The sequence below is a fragment of the Cebus imitator genome, unplaced genomic scaffold (genome assembly GCF_001604975.1).
Source record: "Cebus imitator isolate Cc_AM_T3 unplaced genomic scaffold, Cebus_imitator-1.0 Scaffold195, whole genome shotgun sequence".
Lineage (NCBI taxonomy): Eukaryota > Metazoa > Chordata > Mammalia > Primates > Cebidae > Cebus > Cebus imitator.
In genome coordinates this window covers 1,771,139-1,786,186 of record NW_016107510.1, presented here as the reverse complement: position 1 = coordinate 1,786,186, position 15,048 = coordinate 1,771,139, and positions in this window count along the sequence as shown.

The following is a 15,048-nucleotide window of genomic DNA, read 5'->3' as shown; positions in this document are numbered from 1 at the left end:
TCCCAAAAAAAAAAAAAAAAAATAGACTTGAATAAACTACATGATTATTATCATCAGTATCAATAATATTACATAGATCATATGTGCCATGACCACATTATGTTTCTTTAGAGGCAATAGCTTGTTTAATGCTTTCAACATTAGCTTTTTTAGTCCTTTGAACAACCTGCAATAGATAGAAATATTTTCCTAATTTTACAAATGAAAAACAGGATTGAAAGGCTAAGTTACCCAGGATCATGCAACTAAGTGGCCTTCAAGTCTACATTTCTCAAATTTCAATGCCTGTCCTCTTAATTAAGTTAACCTGGAAGGTAATAACAGAAATAGGGAACACAGATGAGCACTAAATTGTTGGTATCGAATACACAGAGGAGTGATTTCTTAGGGGAAATCATTCTTTTTTTCTGTAATTAAAACTTTAATGACTGCTTTTGATTTTCAGGAAATACTTTTTATTCTATAATATGTTGGAATAATCAGTCCACCCTTTCTCTCCCTCTCCCCAAGTCCCTCACAAACCTTCCTATTCCCATTTGTGTGGAATGGAGCAGCTTGCATTGTTAGAGCTTTGCCTAAATTATGATTGCAGAATTAGCCTCCTGCTGTTATAACTGTGGTGTTGTGAAATGAGATTTCATGATATAGTTACAGTCACCCAGTTGATGCTAATACTTTTCAGTTGCTGTTTCTTCACATACAAATAAAACTGCAGCCAAAAGCATGTATTAGTTCCTAGTACAAAGCATCTCTCTGAGTTTAATCCAGCACAGTGCATGAAGTTAAATGTTCAGGTGGCAGCAATTTTTTCGTTAGAGGGTGTGGTCATATAGGAAACCATGTATATCTGTTAGTTAAGTACAAGACCTAGTTCAGGTTTGTAAATGCAATACGAATAATTTATTTTCCATAAGAATAACTTCCATTGTAGCTGTATATATATTATAAAATTTCCCAGCTAGCTGTATAAAAAATAATAAATATATATCACAAAAATATTACAGTATTGAGACTAAATCTCCTGATTGGGGAATAATATATTTTAGCCAATTCTTTTTCATTGCTAGCACCTCCTCTGTAAAAATACCTGAAGACTTGTCCAGATATTTTTTGTTTTTATCTTAATAACATTTTTTTCTCTAGTTTCCTCTTCTGGGAATAATTTTTAGTCTTTTTTCTTTTCTATTTTTTTGTATCACTATCCCAAGGTACAAAGAGAAATGACATGCAGGGTTTAGACAGCTGTGTGTGAGATTCACTTTCCTTTTTAGACCTTATTGAAGTTATTCTAACCACATGGATAAAAACTATCTGCCAAATACAAATGCCTCCTCTTTCAACTGAAGCTCAAGGATCAACTTCTGCAGGAAACTTGCCCAAATTCAGAGTTACTAAACTAGTAGAAAATATAAATAAACCTATTTTAAAAGTTGGAATCTGGTGGTCATTCGGATTGGAGTAATGTTTTAAATGGCCTGGTTAATATAAAAAATGTTGATTATTTCCAAATTCTTATTTCCAACTGAATACCTGCCCCCAACTTTTAATCAAACAACTGACATAATGGAGGTACTTGGCCTTCCTAGTAGGCATCTCAAACTTAGGATCAACGCCGAACTCAACGTTTTTCCTTTAAACCTATTATTTTTTAAACTTCGTCTTTTTTTTCTTTTTCTCAGTGAATTGCACTGCCATTGCTCAGAACAAAATCAGATTTGAGCCACTTTTTACCTTTCCCTTATAGCCTACTTTTTTTTTTATCTTTTAGGTTCTGGGGTACCTATGTAGGTTTGTTATATAGGTAAATTTATGTCATAGGGGTTTGTTGTACAGATTATTTCATAACCCAGATATTAAGCATAGAACCTATTAGTTATTTTTTCTGCTGCTTTCTCTCCTTCTACCCTCCACCCTCAAGTAGACCCAAGGTGTTCAGTTGTTCTTCTCTTTGTTTTCATGTGTTCTCATTGTTTAGCTCCCACTTATAAATGAGAATATACAGTATTTGGTTTTCTGATCCTCTCCCTCATCCCAACCTTCTCCCTCTGATAGGCCCCCAGTGTGTGTTGCTCCCCTCTTTGTTTGAATGAGTTCTCATAATTTAGCTCCTACTTATAGAAAACGTGGTATTTGATTTTTCTGTTACTGCGTTAGTTTGCTAAGATGATATCCTCCAACTCAATCTGTGTTCTGTAAAAGACATTCTTTTTTATGATAGCCCACTTTTAATCCAGCATTAAATAATACTATTGTCTGTATCTTCAACGTGTGTGTGTGTGTGTGTGTGTGTGTGTGTGTGTGAAGATCTTTTCTTCTGTCTTCCATAGCAAATAGTGCTTAAGCTAAAGTTTATTGCTAATTAGTAGGATAATGAGGGCTCAGATCACAAACCTAAGCCCTCCAGTGAGGAGTGGTTATGGTAGTGGTGACAGGAGAAACAAGTGCCCATAGCTAAGTTACATGAAGTGAGGCTGAGAGAACTGAATGAGCCTGAGGCAGACATAAGATGTTTTTGTTAGTCCATTCACAGACATTCAGATCCATTGTGCCCTCTGGTATCTGACTTTCATGTTAAAAGAGGGAGCTACTATTTTGTACCCTGGGGTGGAAGATATAGCATGCTTTGGGGAGGGAAGCCCTAATTTGTAGTGTTTGTCACTTTGTGTGGTAAAAATACTCCACCATAACTAATTTCAAGATACCAGTATCACCTGTCTGAATGCTGAGCTGGGAAGAGATGTAAAGAATCAGCTCTCCAATTTTTTATCACAGGACTCCTTTATAGTCTATTGTTTATAGCTGCCTTTACAATGATGGTGTTGAGTAACAGTGACAGACTGGCTAACAAAACCAAAAGCAGTGGTGGCCTGGCACACAACTGTTGGGGGTACAATTTTCATTAATCACAATGTTTTATCAAGGGGTTGGCCACCAGCTATCTCCTAAACAAGTTAAGGCAAGAGAACTAGTGAAATAAGTAACAACCTCATGCCATAACTGATATTCATCAATTTGTTGCTCCCTCCACCTCCTTACTAGATTTTCCTTTCTGGCTTTGCCCTCAATTATGTGTCTTTGTTTTTGTTTATTGTTTGTTTTAGTGTTTTGTTTTTTAAATCACTAAGATGTAAATTTGGGCATCGGATCATTATGGGAACCAGTTTCTGGTCATGACTTACTTTAGGAACTATTCCATTCATTCCTCTATACCCTACCATTTTCTTCAATACCAAAGAAATTTTCATAACAGTACATTAGGGATGGAGGGGTAACAGTTAGTTTTGGTTTAGTCTTATCTTCAATGTATTTTATTCTGATTTTCCTATTTTACTGGGGGAGAGGACCTCCATTTAAAATTCCTCCTTACAAGGACTCTGGACATTGACTTCTGAACTTAAGGGCTCACTAGGCAGTCAAAAGAGATGAGTTTCACTCATTTTGCAAATACCTTTGGGGAAGCAACTATTTCCATACTTGGTTAGGCTCTGGTATTTCTGCTTTTGCTTTGATCAATGGTGGACAAACTATTAGATATTTAAATAAGTTTTATTAAGGCACAGACATGCAGCTTTATTTGCATATTGTTTATAGCTACTTTTACAATGATAGTGTTGAGTAATGTTGACATAGACTAACAAAACCCAAATTATTTACTATCTAGCACTTTATAGGAAACATTTGCCAACATCTGACTTAATCAATTCTTAAATTTTTTTATCATAGGACTCCTTTATACTCTTTAAAATTATTAGATTCCTCGAAGATCTTCACTTAAAAATTATATCTATTATTTTTCATATTAGAATTTAAAACTAATAAATTAAAAATATATCAAAATAGATTAATCACATGTCAAAACTGATTAGTGGTATCGACACTACATTTTACATTTCATAAAATAACATAGTTTATGAAAAACAACAAAGTTGCCAAAATTAAAAAAAGAAGTATAATATTGATCTTACATTATCATAGTTCTCATGAGTTTAGTTTAATAGAAGCTAGTTAAATTATTTGTTTGCATTCAGTTTGCTATGATTTATTGTTTTGGTTGAAGTACATGAAGAAAATTTGGCATTATATAAATACAAAGTTGGAAGAAAAAGGAATATTTTAATAGTCTTTTTGGATGATAGTAGATATTCTCCTTTAGTATTACACCAAAACTTGTAGAGTGGTAGCTTTCTTTTTTTTTTTTTTTTTCTCACTCTTGTTGCCCAGCTTGGAGTGCAATGGCCGATCTTGGCCTACCACAACCTCCCTGTCCCGAGTACAAGCAATTCTCCTGCCTCAGCCCCCTGAGTAGCTTGGACTTCAGGAATGTGCCACCACGCCTGGCTAATTTTGTAGTTTTAGTAGACACAGTGTTTCTCCATGTTGATCAAGGTGGTCTCGAACTCCTGACCTCATGATCTACCTGCTTCTGCCTCCCAAAGTGCTAGGATTATAGGCATTAGCTACCGTACCAGACCAGAATGGTAGCCTTTTAAAGGTAATGGTAATGTGAAATTTTAAAGCATATCAATGAATTTTTGTGTTCAATGACATTAAAATCTGTCTTGCTTTTTAAATGAGTCTTTTACCAATGCATTTTGTACATACACATTTTATAACTTACAGTGTTAGTAATTTAGAAAATATTGATTCACTGAGTTTTGAAGATATTCCAAATGTTGATATGATTGTCTTAGTAATTTCAAGCTGCTATAACAGAATACTGTAGACTGAGTGGCTTAAACAATATAAATGTATTTCTTGCAATTCCCAAGGCTGAGAAGTCTAAGATGAGGGTCCTGATAAATCTGGTATCTGGTGAGGTCTCTTTTCTTTGCAGATGTCGTCTTCTTGTCATATCCTCACATAATGCAGAGAGCAAGGAAACAAACTCTCCATATCTCTTCTTATAAGGGTACTAATTCTATCATGTAATCCCTACCTTTATAACCTAATTGCCTCTCAAAGGCTGCATCTCCAAATACTATGAACATATGAATTTTGAGGGCACACTAATAGTCATCCAATAATAATATTTTTAAATATGTTAAATGCTACATAAACTGAAAGCAAGCAGAAAAAAATAATTAGAGCAGAAATAAATGAAATTGAAAACAATAAATTAAGAGAATTGAAAGCAAAACCAAACCTGGTTCTTTGAAAAGTTCAATAGATTTAATAACTTCTAGCCATGTTAACAAAGAAAAAAGAAAACACGAATTAGTTATATAATAAATGAAGGAGACTCCATTACTGCCAATCCCAAGAACATTAAAATTATTAAAAATGGAATATTGTAACCAACTCTATGCCCACAAATTTGATAACTTAGATAATATAGGCCTATTCCTTGAAAGATATACGCTATTAAAACTCATGCAAGGAGACATATATAACATGAAAAGACTTAATATACATTAAAGTAAAAAATAAAATCCATAACCTTCTTTTAAAAAAGTGCCAGACACAGATGGCTTCAGTGATGAATTATACCAACTATTTTGGAAATAAAAGATATCAATGCTACAATCTCTTCCAGGAAATAGAAGTAGAGAGAGCACTTTTCCACTGATTCTATGAGGCCAGCATTACTCTAATAAAAAAGAATCAAGTAAAGATATTATAAAAAAGGAAAACTACAGACAAATATCTCTCATGAACATAAATATAAAAATCTTCAACAACATATTAGCAAATTGGATAGAAAATTCAATTTGTATAAATGAATAATGTATAAAGAAAATTATATACCATGATGGAGGAGACTTTATTCCAAGTATGCAAAGCTGGTTCAACATTAAAAACTCAGTCATATTAATAGGCTAAAGGAAAAAATCATATGGTCATATCAATAGAAAGCATTTGACAAAATCCAATACCCACTCATGATAAAACTCTAAGCCAACTAGGAATAGAAATAGAATTTTCTCAACTTGCTAAATACTAATGATGAGAAACTGGATGTTTTCCCAGTAAATTCAGAAACAAGGTACTGCCATCACTCACATTCGACATCATACTAGAAGTCCTAGCTAAGGCCATAAAACAAGAAAAGATACACGAAATGGAAAATAAGAAATAAAACTGCCACTCCAAGAAATAAAAAGTGTGTGTGTGTATATATACACATATATATATTCGTAAATCAAGATTTTTATTTCACATATATATGAAATACATATATTTAAGAGCACATGATAGTCTGTAGAAAAGTCCAACAAATTGACAAGAAAACTCCTGAAATTAGTAAATGCTTATAGTAGTTTTGCAGGACACAAATGTAATATACAAAAGTTAATTGGTTTACTATATATCAGAAATTAACAACTAGAATTTGAAATTGAAACACAATGCCATGACATTTTTATAAGTGAGTGAGAGAAACGGAGTGATACTTAAGCAGAAATAGAACAAAATATAGTATCTCCATGAAGAAAACTAGAAAACTGATGAAAGAAATCAAGATATCTCAATATATAAATATATTGAGATATATTCCATATAGGCAGGAAGGAAGACTCAATATTTTTTAAGATATAAATTCTTCCCAATGCTATCTGAAGATTCAGTGTAATTCCAATCAAAATTTCAGAAAGTTCTTTTGTGAATATTGACAAACTGATTCCAAAGGAATAATTTATATCTATATAAAAAGGCAAGGACCCAAATAACCAACATAATTCTGAAGAAAATGAATAAAGTTGGAAAACTGACAATGACTTCAAGATGTATCTTAAAGTCACAATGTTCTGGTGAAGTAGTGATAGAGAAGAAAAATAGATGAATAAATCAATAGAACAGAAGAAAGAATTTAGAAACTGGCATACACAAATGGCACCAGAACAACTGGACATCCACATGCAAAACAGTGAATTCAGATCCATATTTAAATCATTTACAAAAATTAAAGTAGATCATATATATAAATACAAAACTATAATTTCTAGAAGATAATAAACAAGAAACTCTTGGTGACCTTGGGTTTGGCAATGAATTTTTAGATAGAACACCAAAAGAATGGTCCCTGAAAGAAAATTAATAAGCTGGACTTCATTAAAATTTAAAACTTCTGTGATGCAAAAGATACTGTTAAGAGAATGAAAAGACAAACTCGAGACTGGAAAGAAATATTTGTGAAACATATAACTGATAAAGGATTTTTTAAAATGTACAGAGAACTTTTAAAACTAAATAATATTAATAATAAACATAAAATACTATAATTACAAAATGGGCAAAAGATCTGAGCAGATACGTCACCAAATAAACATATCAAAAGATGCTCAGATTCATATACAATTAGGGGATTGCAAATTAAAACAACAAGGTACTAATGCCTATTAGAATGACTAAAATCCAAAAACCTTACATCACTATGTAGTTGGTAGGTTGTGGAGTAACAGGAATACACATTCATTTATTGGTGGGAGTGTACAGCAGTGCAAATGCTTTGAAGGAGAGTTTGGCAGTTTCTTTAGAGCTAAATTTAGTCTTAGCATACATTCTAGCAGTTGCGCTTCAGGGTATTTACCGAAGTGAGATGAACGCATGTCCACACCAAAACTTGTGGACAAATACAGCTGCTTTATGTCAGCTTTATTTACATTTGCTAAAACACTGGAAGCAACCAATATGTTTTTCTATAGATGAGTAGATAAACAAACTGTGGTACCTCTAGGTAATGGAATATTATTCAGTGATAAAAAGAAATAAACCATCAATCCACGCAAAGACACGGAGAAAACATAAGAGCCTAGTGCTAAGTGAAAGACACCAGTCTGAAAAGGCAACATGCTGTCTGATTCAATGTAATGTTTTGGAAAAGGCAAAACTACAGACAATAAAAGAATCAGGAGTTTGGAGAGAAGCAAAGAGATTAAGTGAAACCTCGGAATTGTTATGGCCCTGAAACTGTTCTGTGGGATAATGTAGCACAGACATATAACATTTTCTATTTGTCCAAACACATAGAACTGCACACAACAATGAACTCTAATTATACACTATAGAATCTACTTAATAAAAATGTATCAGTATTGATTCATACTGAACAAATGCAACTAATGCAACATGTTAATACAGAGAGTTGGGGGTGGAGGAGGGAATATATGGTAACACTCTGTACTATCTGCTTAATTTCTCTGCAAACACTAAACTGCTAAAAATATTAGCCTATTGATTTTTAAAAACTACATTTGTTAATATTATTACTAATATTCTCAGAAAAGTGTGTATAGGGTGGCTGTCAAGCTCATGGAGGCAGAGGTTTTCCAAAATTTTATTTTCTGCTCAAAGCTCAAATTTTATTATTGGCAAAAAAAATACTGTCACTTGTTTTCCTTGAAGTGACAGTCTTACTTTCTTTATTCGTTTTTAAGAAAAAATGAGAAAATACCCAAATATGAATAACCAAAGTTTTTCTGTCAGTTGTTCTTTCAATTAAAACTGGAGATCAACACAAAACATGACTGTAGCGCTCACAGGTCAAAAGGCACATGGGCTTTTCCTCAAAAGATACATTATTTTTTGTTACAGTGGAAATGTTTTGTTTTTACCCATTTCATCACAAAAAGTATTAAAAAGATATTACTCAGTGGCCAATGTTTTTAAAATTAATTTTACTACTCAAAGATATTCTTAAGTGAAACTCACTTTCCTAGCTTTTCTTTTTTAATAGATATATGTATTTTTTAATTGTACTTTAGGTTCTGGGGTACATGTGCAGATCATGCAGGATTGTTGCACAGGTATATACATGGCAGTGTGGTTTACAGCCTCCATCCCCCCTTTGCCTATATCTGGCAGTTTTCCCCATGTTATCCCTCCCCTACCCCCATCTCCCACTTTTGCTCCCCTATCCCCCCTCAACAGACCTCAGTGTGTGATGCTCCCCTCCGTGCATCCACGTGTTCTCATTGTTCAACACTGGCCTATGAGTGAGAACATGTGGTGTCTGATTTTCTGTTCTTGTGTCAGTTTGCTGAGAATGACCGTTTCCAGATTCATCCATGTCCCTGAAAAGGACATGAACTCATCATTTTTTTTTTTTTTTGGCTGCCTAGTATTTCATGGTGTATATGTGCCACATTTTCCCTATCCAGTCTATCATCGATGGGCATTTGTGTTGGTTCCAGGTCTTTGCTATTGTAAACAGTGCCAGAATGAACATACATGTGCACGTGTCTTTATAATGGAAAGATTTGTAATCCTTTGGATATATACCCAGTAATGGGATTACTGGGTCAAATGCAATTTCTATTTCTAGGTTTTTGGGGAATGGCCACACTGTCTTCCACAATGGTTGAACTAATTTACACTACCACCAACAGTGTAAAAGTGTTCCTATTTTTCTACATCCTCTCAAGCATCTGTTGTCTCCAGATTTTTTAATGATTGGCATACTAACTGGCATGAGATTGTATCTCAATGTAGTTTTGATTTGCATTTCTCTAATGACCAGTGATGATGATCATATTTTCATGTTTTTTAGCCTCATATATGTCTTCTTTTGAAAAGTGTCTGTTCATATCTTTCACTTAGTTTTGAATGAGTTTTTTTTTTTTTTTTTTTTCTTGTAAATCTGCTTTAGTTCTTTGCAGATTCTGGATATTAGCCCTTTGTCAGATGGGTAGATTGCAAAAATTTTTTCCCATTCTGTTGGTCACAGTTCACTCTAATGATTGTTTCCTTTGCTCTATAGAAGCTCTAGAGTTTAATTAGATCTCATTTGTCTATTTTGGCTTTTGTTGCCAATGCTTCTGGTGTTTTAGTCATGAAGTCCTTGCCTATGCCTATGTCCTGAATGGTTTTGCTTAGGTTTTCTTCTAAGGTTTTTATAGTGTTAGGTTTTCTGTTTAATTCTTAATGCATCTGGAGTTAATTTTACTGTAAGGTGTCAGGAAGGGGTCCAGTTTCTGCTTTCTGCACATGGCTAGCCAGTTTTCCTAACACCATTTATTAAACAGGGAATCATTTCCCCATTGCTTTTTTTTGTGAGGTTTGTCAAAGATCAGATGGTTTTAGATGTGTGGAGTTGCCTCCAAGGCCTCTGTTCTGTTCCATTGATCTATATCTCTGTTTTGGTACCAGTACTGTGCTGTTTTGATTACTGTAGCCTTGTAGTATAGTGTGAAGTCAAGTAGTGTGATGCCTCCAGCTTTGTTCCATTTGCTTAGGATTGTCTTGGCTATGCAGGCTCTCTGTTGGTTCCATGTGAAGTTTGAAGTGGCCTTTTCTAGTTCTGTGAAGAGGGTCGTTGGTAGCTTGATGGGGATAGCGTTGAATCTGTAAATTACTTTGGGTAGTGTGGTCATTTTCATGATATTGATTCTTCCTATCCATGAGCATGGAATGTTTCTCCATCTGTTTGTGTCCTCTCTTATTTCCTTGAGCAGTGGTTTGTGGTTCTCCTTGAAAAGGCCATTTACATCCTTTGTTAGTTTTATTCCTAGGTATTTTATTCTCTTTGTAGTAATTGTGAATGGGAGTTTGCTTGTGATTTGGCTCTCTATTAGTCTGTTATTGCTGTATAGGAGTGCTTGTGATTTCTGCACATTGATTTTGTATCCTGAGACTTTGCTGAAGTTGCTGATCAGTTTAAGGAGATTTGGGGCTGAGACAGTGGAGTCTTCTAAATATACAATCATGTAGTCTGCAAATAGAGATGATTTGACTTCCTAATTGAATATTCCTTTCCTAATTGAATACCCTGTGTTTCTTCTTCTTGCCTGATTGGTCTGGCTAGAACTTCCAATACTATATTGAATAGGAGTGGTGAGATAGGGCAATCTTGCCTAGTGCCAGATTTCAAAGGGAATGCTTCCAGTTTTTTGCCTATTCAGTATATTTGCTGTAAGTTTGTCGTAGATAGCTTTTATTATTTTGAGATACATTCCACTGATACCTAGTTTATTGAGAGTTTTTAGCATAAAGAGCTTTTCAATTTTGTCCCAGGCCTTCTTGGCATCTATTAATATAATCATGTGGTTTTTGTCTTTTGTTTTATGTGGTGGATTACGTTTATAGACTTGTATATGTTGAACCAGCCTTCCATCCCTGGGATGAAGCTTACTTGTTCGTGATGGATAGCTTTTTGATGTGCTGTTGCAATCAGTTTGTCAGTATTTTATTGAAGATTTTTACATCTATATTCATTATGGATATTGGCCTGAAGTTTTCTTTTCTTTTTGAGTCTCTGCTGGGTTTTGGTATAAGGATGATGTTGGTCTCATAAAATGATTTGGGAAGGATTCCCTCTTTTTGTATTGTTTGGAATAGTTTCAGAAGAAATGGTACCAGCTCCTCTTTGTATGTCTGGCAGAATTCCGCTGTGAACCCATCTGGGCCTGGGTTTTTTTTGGTTGGTAGGCTACTAATTGCTGCCTCAACTTCAGCCCTTGTTATTGGTCTATTTAGGGTTTTAACTTCTTCCTTGTTTAGGCTTGGCAGGATGCACGTTTCCAGGAATTTATCCATTTCTTCCAGGTTTACTGGTTTGTGTACATAGAGTTGTTTGTAGTAATCTCTGATGGTAGTTTGTATTTCTGTGGAATTGGTGGCGATATCCCCTTTATTGTTTTTTATTGCATCTATTTGATTCTTTACTCTTTTGTTTTTATTAATCTGGCTAGCGATCTATTTTGTTGATCTGTTCAAAAAATCAGCTCCTGGATTTACTGATTTTTTAAAGGGCATTTTGTGTCTCTATCTCCTTCAGTTCTGCTCTGATCTTAGTTATTTCTTGTCTTCTGCTAGCTTTTGAGTTTTTTTTTTATCTTGCTCCTCTAACTCTTTTAATTTTGATAGTAGGGTGTTGATTTTGGATCTTTCCTCGCTTCTCATGTTGGCATTTATTGCTATAAATTTCCCTCTAGACACTGCTTTAAATGTATTCCAGAGATTCTGGTATGCTGTGTCTTTGTTCTGATTGGTTTTGAAGAACATGTTTATTTCTGCCTTCGTTTCATTGTTTATCCAGTCGATATTCAGGAGCCACTTGTTCAGTTTCCATGAAGTTGTGTGGTTCTGAGTTAGTTTCTTAATCCTGAGTTATGATTTGATTGCACTGTGGTCTGAGAGATTGTTTGTTATGATTTCTGTTCTTTTGCATTTGCTGAGGAGTGATTTACTTCTAATTATGTGGTCAGTTTTAGAGTAGGTATGATGTGTTGCTGAGAAAAATGTATATTCTATGGATTTGGGTGGAGAGCTCTGTAAATGTCTATTAGATTTGCTTGGTCCAGATCTGAGTTCAAGTCCTGGATATCCTTGTTAATTTTCTGTCTCATTGTTCTGTCCAGTATTGACAGTGGAGTGTTAAAGTCTACCACTATTATTATGTGGGAGTCTAAGTCTCTTTGTAGGTCATTAAGAACTTGCTTTATGTATCTGGGTACTCCTGTATTGGGTGCATATAAAGGATTGTTAGCTCATCTTGTTGCATTGTTCCTTTTACCATTATGTGATGCCCTTCTTTGTCACTTTTGATCTTTGTTGGTTTAAAGTCCATTTTATCAGAGACTACGATTGCAACTCCTGCATTTTTTACTCTTCTTCTGCTTGGTTAATCTTCCACCGTCTCTTTATTTTTAGCCTCTGTGTGTCCTTGCACGTGAGATGGGTTTCCTGAATACAGCATACCAATGGGTCTTGACTTTTTATCCAATTTGCCAGTCTGTGTCTTTTTATTGGGGCATTTAGCCCATTTACATTTATGGTTAATATTGTTATGTGTGAATTTGATCCTGCCATTTTGATTCTAGTTGTTTGTTTTGCCTGTTAGTTGATGCAGTTGTTTTTCATTGTGTTGATGCTCTTTACCATTTGCTATGTTTTTGGAGTGGCTGGTACTGGTTGTTCCTTTCTATATTTAATGCTTCGTTCTGGAGCTCTTGTAAGGCAGGCCTGGTGGTGATGAAATCCCTCAGCAATTGCTTATTCTAAAGGATTTTATTTCTCCTTCACTTATAAAGCTTAGTTTGGCTGGATACGAAATTCTCTGTTGAAAGTTCTTTTCTTTAAGGATGTTGAATATTGGCCCCCACTGTCTTCTGGCATATAGGGTTTCTGTTGAGAGATCTGCTGTAGGTCTTATGGGCTTCCCTTTGTGAATAACCCCACCTTTCTCTCTGGCTGCCTTTAGCATTTTTTCCTTCATTTCAACCCTGGTGAATCTGATGATTATGTGCCCTGGGGTTGCTGTTCCTGAGGAACATATTTGTGGTGTTCTCTGTATTTCCTGAATTTGAATGTTGGCCTGCTTTGATAGGTTGGGTATGTTCTCCTGGATAATATCCTAAAGAGTGTTTTCCATCTTGGATTCATTCTCTCTGTCACATTCATGTACACTATCAAATGTAGATTAGATCTTTTCACATAATCCTGTATTTCTTGGAAGCTGTGTTCATTTCTTTTCACTCTTTTTTCTCTAATCTTACCTGCTCATTTTATTTCATTGAGTTGATCTTCAATCTCTGATATCCTTTCTTCTGCTTGGTTGATTTGGCTATTGAAACTTCTGTATGCTTTGCAACATTCTCGTGTTGTGTTTTTCACCTCCGTCAAGTCATTTATATTCTTCTCTAAGCTGTTTATTCTTGTTAGCATTTCATCTAACCTTTTGTTAATTATCTTAGTTTCTTTGCATTGGGTTAGAACATGTTCTTTTAGTTCTGTGAAATTTGTTATTACCCACCTTCTGAAGCCTGTTTCTGTCAATTCATCAGACTCCTTCACCATCTAGTTGTGTTCCATTGCTGGTGAGGAGTTGTGATCCCTTGAAGGAGGAAAAGCGTTCTGGTTTTAGGTGTTTTCATCCTTTTTGCACTGGTTTCTTCCCATCTTCTTGGATTTATCTACCTGCGGTGTTTGTAGTTGGTGACTTTTGGATGGGGTCTCTGAGTGGATGTCCTTTTTGTTGTTGTTGAAACTATTTCTGTCTCTTTTTTAGTTTTCCTTCTAACCGTCAGGTTCCTCTGCTGCAGGACTGCTAGAGGTAAACTCCAGATCCTGCTTGCCTGGGGATCACCCATGGGGGCTACAGAACAGTAAGTGTTGCTGCTGTTTCCTTCTTCTGTTATCTTCGTCCCAGAAGGATACCTGTCAGATGTCAGCCTGAGCTCTCCTTTATGAGATGTTTCTTTGGATATACGGGGGCCAGGGAGCTGCTTGAGGCGACAGTCTGTACCTTATAGGAGCTCAAGTGCTGTGCTAGGACCTCCATTGTTCTGCTCAGAGCTGCTGGCAGGTACACTTAAGTCTGCTGCAGCGGAACTCATAACTGCTTCTTTTCCCAGATACTCTGTCCTGGGAAGGTGGGGCTTTATTTTTAAGTTCCTGATGTGCTGCTGCCTTTTTGCCGAGATGCCCTGCCCAGCAAGGAGGTAGAATGCTCACAGTCTGCCAGCAGAGTCATTGCTGAGCTGCCATGGGCTTTGCCCAGCTGCCGTTTAAACTTCCTTGTGGTTTTATTTACAGAGGTACAGTTAGAACTGTCTTGGTAATGGTGGTCTGCCTCAGTAATGGTGGACTGCCTCAGTAATGGCAAATTACCCCAGTAATGGCAGACTGCCTTGGTAATGGTGGACTTCCTTGGTAATGGCAGACTACCTTGGTAATGGTGAACTGCCTCCGTAATGGCAGACACCCTTCCTTCCACCGAGCTGGACCATCCCTGGTCCAGCTGTGCTTGCTGTGAAACTCTCAGTCCAGAGCATTTCAGAGTGCTGGTCTTTGTGGGCCTGGGACCCACTGAGTCAGGTCACCTGGATCCCTGTTTCAGCCCCTCTTTTTCAGTTGAATGGGTGGCTCTGTTTTCCTGGTGTTCCAGGAGCCAATTGAAAAGGCCACCCAGATTTGTGAGTTTTTGTGTGGAAACACAGCACCGGCTGAAACAGCTATGCTCGAAATTTGTGGTGCTTTTTGGCCTGGGAATCTCCTGGTCTGTTGGCAGTAAAAAGTCATTTGGAAATGCAGTGATCACTTACCCTCTGCATTGTTCTTGCTGGGAACTGCACTCCAGAGCTGTTCCTATTCGGCCATCTTGGATCTCTACCC